Raw genomic sequence first — 13,053 nt, 5'->3', positions numbered from 1 at the left:
ATGACTAGACGGTAAAAACTATGAAGACGTCACCAAAAGCCAAAAGACAGCCCAGAGAATCACAATTTCCACTCCTCACAGGGAGAGTCTTTCCAGACATGTAAAGAGCCCTTACACATCCAAAAGAAAAACAGGGCCAGGAGTGAAGATGCCCAGACCCACGTCACAGCACTGGGTCCAGCTCCTGGACCTGGCTTCTGATCCAGCTCCCTGCTAACACACCTGCGAGACTACAGAGACGGCCCAAGTGCGTGGGTCCCTGCCAGCCACATGGGAGAGCTGGGTGGAGTTCCAGGCTTCTGGCTTTGGCCTGGCCCAGCCTGGGCTGTTGCAGGCATTTGGGGAGTAAACAAGCAGATGGAAGATCTCCCTCCCCGACTCTCCCTCTCACTTTGTCACTCTGCCTTTCAAATAAATAAATAAACCTTTAAAAAAAAAAAAACATTTATAGAAAAGACACTCCAAGTGGCTCTTAGACATTTGGAAAGAAGCTGACCTCGCAGGCAATGAGACAAATACAAATTACAGCCGCCGTGGGATACCACGTTTGCCTGCGTGACCGGGAAGGAACATAGCATTCCGTCAGCCTGGGCTGGAACCAGGCACTCGGCTGGAACCGGGCACTCGGGCTCCCGCGGGCAGGAATGCGCCCTGTTAGAGCGGCTCAGCACGAGCGAAGCCACCAAGGTGCACACGTGCCTGGGACCTGCCCCATCTGATCCGCTCTCCCCCACGGGAGACCGCACCTGCAAGGGGTCACTCATCACCACCCCGCGACGCCTAAGTACAGAAAGAGGTGATGAGTGGCGCCCTCAGAGGCCAGGACACAGAACGAACGAGGGGACACCGTGCAGCTGCCAAAAGCAAGGGGCAGCTTGGAACCCAGGGAGCCGGGTGGCTCCCTTAAAAGCCCACAGGGTACAGCGATGCCGGCCCGAGACAGAAACGCAGCCTTGCGTTGACAGCGTGGATGAGGTGCATGTCTCACTTTCACTTTCTATTCCTACGCTCACTGCGTGTGCATGACCAAGCACAGTCTGCGCAGAACGACGGAAATCCCAGGTCCATCAGGGCCAAGCCGCCTGACCTCCCCTGTGCCTCGGTTTCCTCTTTTGGCAGGGCAGGCGCCACACAGGGCTCTGAGAATTACACGGCGGCCACACGGGCAGAGAGCTGAGCCTACGTGTGGCACACAACACCTACTACAAAGCCGGCAGGAAGGGCGGGGTGGGGTGCGGAGATGAACAGGCCTGCAATCTGCTCCTTCCCCCACCCCCAACCCTGCCAACAGCCCAACAGCACTGCAGGGAAATGGCCTGGCCTGTGGGGCTGGAGGGAACAGCGGTCAGTGCTCAGGACCATGAGCAGCAACACAGGCTGACCTCTCTGTGCAGGGCCTTGAAGGAGTGGCTCTCAGCCCGAGTCAGGCCAGAGGGAGGGGATGTTGGTCTGGGTCCCAGGGACCACCTGGTGGCATCCTAGGTAGCACCAGATCCTTGCTGCAAACCTCCCAGGCTGCAGTCAGGAAGAGAAAGAATAACATCCAGCCCTGGACGTGTGCTCTGTGGCAAAGAGACAGAGGGCGGAGCACCACCCAGGCTGGCCTCCCGCCTCTGACAGCCTGCAGAGCACGGGGAGGCGCCGGACAAGGACCCCCCAGGCTGACTCCCCACAGCTGAGTGTGGGAGAGTCCAGGGGAACCGACGGTGGGACCCTAGCCCATTTGTCCAAAGCCCACAGGCCAAGAAAACATGCAGCTGGGATTTGAAGCCAGGCCCGCCCTACCTAAGGCCCAGGCTCTCATAACCCTGTACCTGCAACTGCTGAGGCACGCCCCACCCCCATCCCCACCCCCACAGCAGTGCCTGCTCACAAGTGGAGCTGGGTTCGACAGTCTCCCTTCCCTCTTTCAAGATGCCCTGTGTTCCTAGCAAAGGTTCTGACAAGTCCTGCAGCAAACAGACTCACTGAATTAACACAGCAAAACTGTCCCCACCTTTCTGGTTCACGGACTCTTCTTCCCTAGAATCCCTAGTGAACCTCCTTGAGCAGGCGCTGCCTTTGGAGTCTCCGAAAGCCCCTAGGAGCTGGGGCCCACGGAAGCCTCTCTCCTCCCCTTCTCTGAGCGCCTGGGGGAGCTGACAGCAGGTGGGGACCAGGCAGAGGTGAGGAGACACCAGAGAGAGCAGTCTCTGGCAGTCTTCGGGCCAGCTGGGAAGAAACCAGCCTGGGGGAGAGTCAGCAGGCAGAGAGCCCCCAGGGCATCTTCCTGTTGGCTTCCTGCCACTCCCATGCACCTGCCCAGATGCCCCCCCCCCCCAGCCCCGGCACACGCAAGGCAGTATAGGGAGAACACGGTGGACAGTCCCGGCGCCACCTCTCACCACCGTGTGACCACAGCGCTTCCCCCCCTCTGGGCCTCACTCCTCCCAGGGTCTCCGAGGTCCCTTCCCACTCAGACCAACAGAGAGGCCAGGGGGAGAGGCAGCTACCACGCAGAGCCCAGTAGCCCATCCCGGGAGGCCGGGGTCCTCTCTGCCTGGCCCATCCCCATCCCAACAGGCCCGAAGCCACCGCCCGGCCCAGCAGCCAGAGTGCCCAGGCCTAACCCATGGGGCTGAGACCCTGGTCAAGGCCAAGGGGACATGTGAGGGGCAAGGCGCTGCCTCGTGCAGCCAGCTGAGAGCCTGGAAGAGGCCCTGTGCTCGGAGGGTTGGGGGCAAGACCGCCCGGCCTCCCCCTTCTGCCTTCCAGAACTGCACCCACTCGGGGGCTCACACAAACTCCCACCTTCCAGCCCCAGGCTGCGCAGGGGAGGTAGCAGCGCACAGCAACCCCTGCAGTCCCGAGCCCAGGCCTCCCCGTGGGGTAGCCCACCAGGGCCCCCACAGCTGTCCAGGACCCCGAAATACCCAACCCAGTCCTTGCTCACCCCCAGCCAAAAAAACTTCTCCAGAGCCTTCTTGACTGCTGCGTGCTCTGACTTATTTCGCTTCCCCAAACGAGCCCCACCCTTTCATTGCCAGACTCTGGCAACCTAGACACACGGCCTCTGCCGGGCAGCTCCTGCCCACCCTTCAGAGCCAGCCTCCCCCGCCACCTCCCCCAGGAAGGCTGCCTAATTCCTTCCCAATCAGGCCTCCCTGCCTGCCTTAGCTTCCCTGGCACCTGCACTTCCCAGGGATGCACTGGCCATGTCACCTGGGCCCCTCCAAGGCTGAGCCATCTGCGCCCGCCCTGTTGGGCACGCAGGGTCCATGCAAACCCCTTCCTCTGCACACTAAGACAGCCAGTATGAAGGCCGGCGCCATGGCTCAATAGGCTAATCCTCTGCCTAGCGGCACCAGCACCCCAGGTTCTAATCCCGGTCGGGGCACCAGATTCTGTCCCGGTTGCCCCTCTTCCAAGCCAGCTCTCTGCTGTGGCCCGGGAGTGCAGTGGAGGATGGCCCAAGTGCTTGGGCCCTGCACCCCATGGGAGACCAGGAGAAGCTCCTGCCTTCGGATCAGCACGGTGCACCAGCTACAGCGCACCGGCCACGGCGGCCATTGGAGGGTGAACCAATGGCAAAGGAAGACCTTTCTCTCTGTCTCTCTCACTATCCACTCTGCCTGAAAAAAAAAAAAAAAGAAAAAGACATCTAGTATGGAACTAGCCTGCAGGGGCAGGGCCCCCATGGCGGCACCCCCACCCCACCTGCATGAGGTCAGGCAGTCACCTGCCTCTAAAGACAGCTTCTCACCTGAGCAACTGGGATGAGACTGATGGAGGCAGGCAGAGAGGATAGATTTGATTAGATTTGTGAGCTGGGAGACCACGCCCCTACCTGATCCCACCTGTACGCCCACCTGCCCGTCAGACTACATAGCCACGCCCCATTTGGGAGTAAATAAAAGGCCCCATGGGCGTGGCCTGCAGGCCGCCTGCTCTCGGATTTCCTGCCTGTGTGCTTGCTCCACGTGGCTCGCTCCTGGCCTGCTCTCTGCCTGGTACGGACCAGACGTAGCTTCTAGACCTCTCTCCCCTAAATAAAGCCCTCACTCTCCTGTGTATTCCTCTCACTGAATAGAAACCGTAGAAACGTACCATGTTGCCTGGTCTATTTGAGCCAGCATTCAGAAGTCTCTGAATATGTGGCAAGAACCCACAAGGTTATTAATATGGAAAGTTATTAATAAACAGGCCAACATCAAAACCTCCCTCCCCTCTCCCCCCCCCACCCCCGGGCCTGTGCTAGCAGTGCAATGACCTCATGTCTCCGAAACCTCATAAACCCCCAAACCACACGTGGCAAGGGGAGGCAGACCCCAGCTTGGCATTCCCTGGGCCCTCACCCCGCAAGCACTCACTGGGCTCCTGCCCTGCATCAACACAGGGCGAGGTGCTGACGCCACAGCCAGCAAGGCGGATGGGGTGGGGGTGCGCAGAGCACATGCTGGGGGCAGGAAGGCACGCACAGTAAAGGAGCGAAAGGCTGAGAAGAAATGCCAGGGCAGGCCAAGGTGCAGCCCCAGGCGGACAGCGGACGAAGCAGGCGAGAAGCAGGCGAGGCGAGGGCTCCACAGCGCCGCTCTGAGACCAAACATGGGGTGTGCATCCAGGCATGGCCACAAGCTCTCCGGGCCTGTTTCCTCGCTGTCTCAGGGACTTCACCCAGAGGCCGGCCGGCTGGCACACAGTGAGGGCCACCACCTAGGGTCCTCCCAGCTGGCTCCCATCACGAGGGAGGGCAGCCTGAGACGGCTCTGAGACCTCCTGGGACACACTACAACCCTGGCACTCGGGGCCACTTCCTGCCATCTCCTCTCTACCCTCACTGTCCTGCCCACACTGGCCTGGCGACTAGGGGTGCAAAAGTGCTGGCCCCGCCCCCCATCCCTGTACCCCCTCCCCAGGGGCCAGGGCGGTGGCTCCAGGGAGTCTGCGCATTTCAAAGATGGCCACTTCCCCATTAGCCCAGGCATCTCCCTTCCACTTCAAAGGACTCCTCCTCCTCCTCTTCCAGCAGATGGGCCTGGGGAGGCAAGTGTGGGAGGCCGGGAGCAGGACAGGCAGGAGGTAGGGCCCGCCAGCCCGGCCAGCCCACTGCAGAGTGGGGAGAACAAAATGGGAAGAGGAATAGCCCCCAGGGTCCCCTAGAGAACAGCAGGAAGGGCCAGGACCAGCCCAAAGGACAGGCCCCAAATCCATACCCTTCCCCCTGGGGGAGACCCAGTAGAAGGCACGCAGACAGGGAGGGGTCAGCACCCCCAACACAGCTCCACCCAGGAAAACCCAGGCCAGCCTGAGGCTGGGAGCTCCCTGGACAAGTTTCCCCACCCGTGCCTCTCCCAGCAACGCCAGCAATTCTAGGAACCATGGATCTTTAAGTCAGCGGGCCTGGGCTGCTACGACGGAGCCACTCAGAGAGGGTGGCTGGGCAGGCGAATTCCCCTGCAGGGGGGGAAGACAAGGAGGCCCCCATCTGGGCTCTGCATGCAGTGACCACAGCAGGCAGGAGGTGGCACCACCCACACATGCACCTCCGCTGGGGCCTCAGGCTTCCCAAAGCCAAGCCCGGGCACTACACCCCACGTGGCCATGAGCTCCTCCTGTGTCCATGGTCATGGTCATTCCTTCTGCCTCCAGTCCCAGCATGTAGGAGGAGGCGAGAAGAGAGGTGGGACCCGGGGGGCAGGAGTCATGGCTGAGAGTGGGGGTCCCGCAATAAAGACCTCAGTTGGCTCCTTGTGTCCCCCAGGCCCAGTAGGGGGCCTGGCTGCGACAGTGGGAGACGAAGGGACCCTCTGGAGGGAGCTCAGGGAGGGACGTGGCCAGCCGAAAGGACCCAGCATACCCCTAACCCCAGAGCTCCAGGTCTCCCAAAGGAGGCGCCTCCCTGAGGGATACAAGGCATGGAGTTGGGAGAGGGGCAGGAGGGGGACCAGAGGTGGGACTGCAACCGGAAAAAGGGCCAGGGCCAGGAAGGCCGCAGAAGCCAGAAACATTGACACCTGACCAGGCAAGGAGAAACCGGCCCAAGGGCTGTGTCAGAAAAACCTGGGGCCCTGGCCTCCACTCTGGGGGTCCAGGGTCAGCCGGCCCCACCCCAGCTGCACAACGGCTTTATCCCAAGTGGGGGGCTCCGCCAATGCCTGTGACACAGTCACGGAGGACGGCAGGTGGTGGCAGGAGAGCAAGATCCCAGGTGTCCAGGGGAGCAGGGCCACCTGAGAGAAGTGAGCCCGGTCCAAGGCTCGGCACCCCCCCCCCACCAGCCCCCTGGAGAAGGGCTGCCAGGGAGTGGGGCTGCAGCAGCCCAGCAGGTCTGTGCCCAGGGTTGGGCAATGGCCTAGCCATGACGTGCTGGTTGTGAAATCCGTGGGCAGGGGCAGGTCGAGCCGGATGCCCAGGGCTAGCCTGGGGCAATGTGCCACCCTTCTGGGGGGGCACTGGACAGAAGGGGTGGCTGGAGGAATTCCCCCACCCACACCTGTCAGCCAGAGCTCCCGCGTCTCCAATGCTTCAGGGACATGTTCCACGCCTGTTACTCTCTTACTAATCTCCCCGAGCACTGCCATCTGCCCCATTTCACAGATAGGAAAACTGAGAGACGGGTCAAGAGGCTAACCTAAAGGATGTCCCTCAGCCCGGCTCCACCCAAGCTCGCCTCTCTGCTTCCCCCAGGGGCATCTGGGCTCCCACCCAAGGCAGGGGGGAACCTTGTGACCCCAGTTATACAAACACTTCCACTGGGGTAGCAGCACCTTGCGTCCGGTGCTGGACAGCCATCACTGCTTAATCCTCTCAACCAGCTGACCACTGCACACCAGCAGCTGGGAGGGGGCAGAGTGGGGCTCGAACCCAGACTGACAGACTCGAGCTCTGCCCTGCTGTGTGCAGAGGCAGGCACCACAGCCCCCGGCCTCCAAAGCCCCTGGCTTCTCAGGCTGCTGATGCCCATGGACCCCCAGATCCCGGCCTCAAAGTTCCTCTCCCTCCCACCCCTGAGACCCGACCTCATGGAAGGCCGTGTGCTGGGAGCCTGGATCACATGCTGCCTGCTCCCCCAGAGGCTCCAGGACCCTCTGCAGCCAGACACAGCATCGCAACAGCGTGGCAAAGGCTGCAACGGCTGCAGCGTGGGCGAGCCCCACGTCCACCTCCTCCAGGCCGAGCTGACAAGGGGAAGCCCAGTGCCGGGCGATGGACCACTCAGCCACACGTGCAGACTCCCTGGTAACGTGGAATGGCGAGGCATGGGAAATCCACCCCCCAAGCCCGCGCAGGGCACACGGCGCAGCTCCCTGACCCAGCCACCAAAGCTTGGTCTGACCCCACCCTCCCGCAGCGGGGAGCACCACCCAGAGCCCCCTCCTCAGGGTTGCCCTGCCCAGGTGAGGCCCAGCATCCTGGCAGGGCTCCAGCTGACCACACCTGAAGAGCACATGAGTGGGTCCTGGGGGTCTCTGCCCTCCTCCCATAAAGTGGGGGTTGTGGGGAGGACGGGGTAGGGGGTAAACCAATAGCTACAGACTGTGAAGGGGCCATCAGGTCAGCCCTTCTGAGAAGCACCTTTGGCCTCTACAGAGGGCTCACCCCTGCCCCATTCTACCTCTCCCTGCCTACAAACCCATCCCCCAGAACCCCCAAGCAAACCCCTCCCAGATATGCCCTGCTACCCCAAGCCCAGCTGCCCATGGCTCCTGCTTTTCCATAAAACACCCCTGGCGACTGGGCCTCCAGCCACCTAACCCTTTCCTTTCTGAGGGCCACGGGGTCTGGAGCAAAGGAGAGCCTGCCCTGCCCCAGCACCAGGAGCCACAGGAAACCCCAGGGCTCTGTGGGGGTGGGGGGTGGGGAGGCACCAACCCCAGGCTGCAGGTCCCAGACGCAGCACTTCCTGCCGGTCTCTTGGGACTTCCTCTAGATCTGCTCGCCTGGGCGTCTTCTTCATGTCCGAGCCTGTCACACGTTCATGACCTCGCAGACTCAGCATTCTCCTCATGGACATTTTTGTCCCAAACAGACACGTTCAGCCACCTTCAAGCCTCTGCCTCCCTGGCCCTGAACCAGCGTGCTGGCACCGAGAGGCAGCTGCTCCCCGGGACCGAGTGTTGCGATGAGCACACGGGCAGCTGGGAAAGCCCATTCCACAGCCACAAAACAAAGAGCTCCCCTCGGGGGCCATCCTGGCTCTGTCTCAGCCACCGGCCGCTTTGAGAGCTTTTTGTCTGTTACTTGTTATTTGGCTTCATAAAATAAGCTGAGCTGCCCTTCCCTCGCCAATTTTTACTTTCTTTGAGAAAAAAGAAGCACACTTGTAAATCCAAAATCATGGGACCAGCGCTGTGGCATGGCGGGAAAAGCCGCCACCTCCAGCGCCAGCATCCCATATGGGTGCCGGTTCAAGTCCCGGCTGCTCCACTTCCGATCCAACTCCCAGCTATGGCCTGGGAACACAGTGGAAGATGGCCCAAGTGCTTGGACCCCTGCACCTGCATGGGAGATCTGGAAGAAGCTCCTGGTTCCTGGCTTCACCCTGGGGAGTGAAATAGTGGATGGAAGATCTCTCCTCCCTCTCTCTCTCTCTCTCCCTCTCCCTCTTCTCTGTAACTCTGACTTTCAAATAAATACATAAATCTTAAAAGGAAAAAATACAATACAAAATCACCACCTTGAGACGACATACGGACGTCTGAGAGTCTGCGGCGCACAGAACTCCGAGTGGAGGGGCCCAGCCCGCAGCACGTTGCTCACAGAGCATTTCCTTAGCAGGCCGGGAGCCAGTGACGAGCTGTGTCTGTCCAGCTTCCAGGAGACGGCCTCCCCGGGCCAGCCTGCCCGGTCCTCTCGCAGCCAGGCCCGCAGGCCGAGCCCGCCTCCGTCTGCCTGGGGCTGCACGGCCTGCCGCCCAGGCTGATGACACCCCAGCACCACGCCCGCTTTACCTGGTCGTCCCGGGGCCCCTCTGCAGCCGGGCCGGGGTCCCCACCAGCAGGGAGGTGGTCTGGCTCACGCCTGGGCTTCCTCGGATGGCGTCCAGACTCACACATGGGAAGGCTCCGTCCCCAGCTACCTACTGCGAGTGAGTCACATAGGGGACCTGCCACTTCCTGCTCCGGCGGCGGTGGTGGCAGCACGGGGGCCTCAGCTGGGCGCCTAGCGGGGTGCGGGCGGGGGCGGGGAGCCCTCCCAGCCGCAGCGCAGCCCTCTGCAGCAGTGAGGGGAGCCGCCAGGTTCCCGGCTCCAATGACTTCATGGAAATTTGAAGCTTGAAACTGGAACAATTTTGAAAAAAAAAATAATACAAGCACCAAGAGCCTTCATTAGAAGCTGCAAGTCGTGTGTTCCATGCAGGGAGTCGACGCGGTCTTAACGAGCTATTAGACCAGTAGCTTGGCACCGAGCCTCATCCTGGCTCGGCCGTCACAGTCGGCCCCGCCTGGACCTCAGTTTCCCCGTCTGTGCAGGGAGGTGGCCCTATCCACCTCCAAGAAGGGTCCTGGAGAGCCTGGGACACCACAGGTCATCCAGGTGAGCCTCCCATCTCTGCACTCCACACGTGCCTTGCACTAGGGGCAGGGCAGGGGACGAGACCCGGGCCCAGCCATGGGTCTTCTCCCCAACAGCTGGAGCCCCTGCAGAACCCCAGCAGCCCCAGGTACCATGAGGCTAAGAATCAAACCCCAGCTCCCATTCTGCTCTGCCAGCCTCAGTTTCCCCACTGGGGTCGGGGAAGCCCAGTGGCGAGCAGCAGACTAGGAAGGCCCACTCCCTAGCACACATGGCAGGGTCCCAAGCTCATTTTCTTTACATCTCGACACTCCAACGAGCCTGGGAGCTCTGCCTCCCTCCAGGCCCTCCCCGGTCCCCTCCATAGCACCCCTGCGATGGGACTGTCTGTACCAGGTCTGTCCTCTGCAGAGAATTCCCTGGAGAGGGTACTGAGGATGGCCATCTCATCCAGGGCGGGCATCCCGTGCATGTGGCCAAATGGGGCTGCCTCTGCGCCAGGCCCTGTGCCGGGGGCCAGCGGGTGACCGAAAAGCCCTGCAGGTGCACAGGGCTCTGGGCTGTTCCAGAACCCACAGGAGCCTGGCCGTGGGCACAGCACCCACCCCTCCCCCCACTTCAAGCACACACCCCCTGGGCCTGGGCATTCCAAGCAGAGAAGGAACAGACATTCTTAGGGGAGATACTCACCATGCACAGGACTGACAAGAGACCCCGCCCCAGGATGGAAGAAAATCTCCCACAAACCAACATGGCAAAGAAATGGCCCAACTAAAGATGGGCAAAGGACTTAAACAGGTCGTTGGAGAAACAGGATACCAAGAACGATCAGTAGGCACACGGAGAAATCATCGACAAACCCGCACGGAGTTTGCACTCCTCCACCAGAAGGGCCGAAATCCAACCGAGGCCACCAAGTGTCCACAGGGCCATGGAGCAACTCCAGCCGGGAGGAACCGTACAGACTGGCACAGCCAGGGAGGATAACGGGCAGGCCGGCCCAAAGCTAACCCCGGACTGCACCCAAAAGAACGCAGTGACCCAGGGACCATCCAGGCACCGACGACCAAGACAGACCTGGGTCCTCACGCAGTCAAACAGGAAGTCACCCGAGAGCCCAGCCAGGCAGGACAAGCAAGCGTGCACCGACTCCCACGATGGAAACTTTCTCCGCAATAGAGGAACAGATGCCTGATGCACACCCCAGGCATGAAGCACACGTAGGAGAGCACCTCGTGTGCATCCACAGACGCGAAGTTTCAAGAGGGACGGAGCGAAGCTGCCGCGGCTCAGAGCCGGGCGGGGGTTGTCCCTGGCGAAGCTGCAGATGGAGAAGGGGCACAAGGGACTCTCTGGGGAGCCAGAAGGTTCTCTCTATTCCTCCTAATAGTTATTTATTTGAAAGGCAGAGTGGCGGAGAGATAGGGAGTCAGAGAGATCCTCCATCTGCTGGCTCACTCCCCAAATGTCCACACCAGCCGGGGCTGGGCTGGGCCAGAGCCAGGAGCTTGGAACTCCATCCAGGTCTCCCACACTGGGGGCAGGCACAGCGCACCTGCTGCCTCCCAGGCACTCCCAGGCACACTGGCAGGAAGCTGGATTGGAAGCAGAGGAGCTAGGACTCCCCAAACCAGCACTCTGAGATGGGGTGGGGGCTTCCCACGCAGTGGCCTAACCCCCTGCAGTACAACGCCTGCCCTGAGGTGCAAACATCCCACCTGGCTACACTCGTGTGTGCACAAGTGCAACTCACAGCTCTGCGCATTGAAGGTCGTGCACCCGACTGTGTGTACATTACACGTCCATTTCTTGACAGGTTTATCCAAGAGGACAGGGCGCTGGGTGCTCAGTCACCTGGGAAATACAACGGCCTGACTTGAACCAGCATGCACAGTGATACCTGGGTGCCAACCCTTGAAGGGAGCTGGGCGTGCAACAGGTACAGCGGTGAGCAGAGGAGCAGGGCCACAGGGGAGGCCAGGGGGGGATAGGGAAAGTCCAGGTGGGCTGGGAGTCCTTGAGATGGCGGAGTCAGGAGGCACCTGCCTGCTTGATAACTCCCAGAGGCCTCAGCTGCAGCACGGCAGGTGGCTGGAGGGGGCACCATGGCAGCCCGAGGATCGCTCTCTGCTCTCAGTGTGAGCTGAGGGGCCCAGCCTTGCCAGCAGGGGCATTGGAAGACAAACCCACCACGCGATGACAAAAGCTGCTGTCCCACCCAGCAAGGCCTCCTGTCCGCCCCAGGCCTCCTTCCAGCTGTGGCCTTGGAGGACATAGTGCTCAGACTCTCCTGCTGCACCCCAGCCCAAGCCACAGGCACCTGAGAGCCCACCCAGTGAGGCGCAGGGGCAGGACCTGTGTGCACCACAGCCAGGTGCATGCCCAGACAACGGGCACCGACTCCCGGAACTCCCGCCACGACTCCCCTGCTCCAGAGGAGGGACCCAAGGCGCCGGGGGCCACATCCCAGCCCAAGGTCAGCCGGGAAAAGGCAGCGCTGGGATTCAAACTCAGGTCCGCCTGACTGCACAGCCCATGATCATAGCAGCTCAACAGCCGGCCCTCCCGGGAACTCAGTACAAAGCCTTCCTTGGGGACCGGCGTCGGGTACAGGAAGCTAAGCTGCCACCTGACACCCGCATTTCCTGTTGGAGCGCTGGCTGGAGTCCCAGCTGCTTTGCTGCCCACCCAGCTCCCTGCTAATGCACTTGGGGGGCAGCGGGAGATGGTTCAAGTCCTTGGGCCCCTGCACCCATGTGGGAGACCTGGAAAAAGCTCCTGGCTCCTGGCTTCAGCCTGGCCCAACCCTGGCCAATGCAGCCATTTGGGGAGTGAACCAGCAGCTGGAAGACCAATCTCTTTCTCTAACTCTGCCTTTTAAATAAATTTTTTAAAATTTTAATTTATTTGAAAGGCAGAGTTACAGAAAGAGAGAAAGGGTGAGAGAGAGAGAGAGAGAGAGAGAGAGAGAGAGAGAAAGGTCTTCTATCTATTGGTTCACTTCCCAAATGGCCACAACAGCCTAGGCTGGGCCAGGCTGAAGCCAGGAGCTTCTTCTGGGTCTCCCACGTGGGTGCAGGGGCCCAAGCACTCGGGCCATCTTCCACTGCCTCCCAGGTGCATAAGCTGGGAGCCAGATGGGAGGTAGAGAAGCCAGGCCACAAACTGGCACTCATTAGTAACACTGGCATCTCAGGTGGCAGCTTAACCTGCTGCACCACAACACTGGCCCCTAAAATTAATCTTTTTTTTTTTTTTTTTTTTTTGACAGGCAGAGTGGACAGTGAGAGAGAGAGAGACAGAGAGAAAGGTCTTCTTTTGCCGTTGGTTCACCCTCCAATGGCCGCCGCGGCCGGCGCGCTGCAGCCAGCGCACCGCGCTGATCCAATGGCAGGAGCCAGGAGCCAGGTGCTTTTCCTGGTCTCCCATGGGGTGCAGGGCCCAAGCACTTGGGCCATCCTCCACTGCACTCTCTGGCCACAGCAGAGGGCTGGCCTGGAAGAGGGGCAACCGGGACAGAATCCAGCGCCCCAACCGGGACTAGAACCCGGTGTGCCG

At 61.0% G+C, this 13,053-nt stretch overlaps 1 protein-coding gene across 5 annotated transcripts in view; it reads right to left on the bottom strand.

Moving 5' to 3' along the window:
- The window catches only part of ADCY7 (adenylate cyclase 7), a 58,698-nt gene that overhangs the window by 30,626 nt on the left and 15,019 nt on the right, over window positions 1-13,053 (bottom strand). For 3 of the 5 annotated variants that reach the window (XM_008275048.5, XM_070063174.2, XM_070063175.2), the window contains exon 1: window positions 8,931-9,072. The exons of the other annotated variants lie outside the window; for them this stretch is intronic. The gene's annotated coding sequence lies outside the window, so the exon portion shown is untranslated. Of the gene's footprint in view, window positions 1-8,930; window positions 9,073-13,053 lie in introns of those variants that run through there. 5 annotated transcript variants of the gene reach the window in all.

The sequence above is a fragment of the Oryctolagus cuniculus genome, chromosome 18, assembly GCF_051225735.1.
Source record: "Oryctolagus cuniculus isolate XC-2025 breed Fujian yellow rabbit chromosome 18, ASM5122573v1, whole genome shotgun sequence".
Taxonomy (NCBI): Eukaryota; Metazoa; Chordata; class Mammalia; order Lagomorpha; family Leporidae; genus Oryctolagus; species Oryctolagus cuniculus.
Note: the sequence above shows the minus strand (reverse complement) of the source record. Positions and strands in the feature narration are given on the sequence as shown.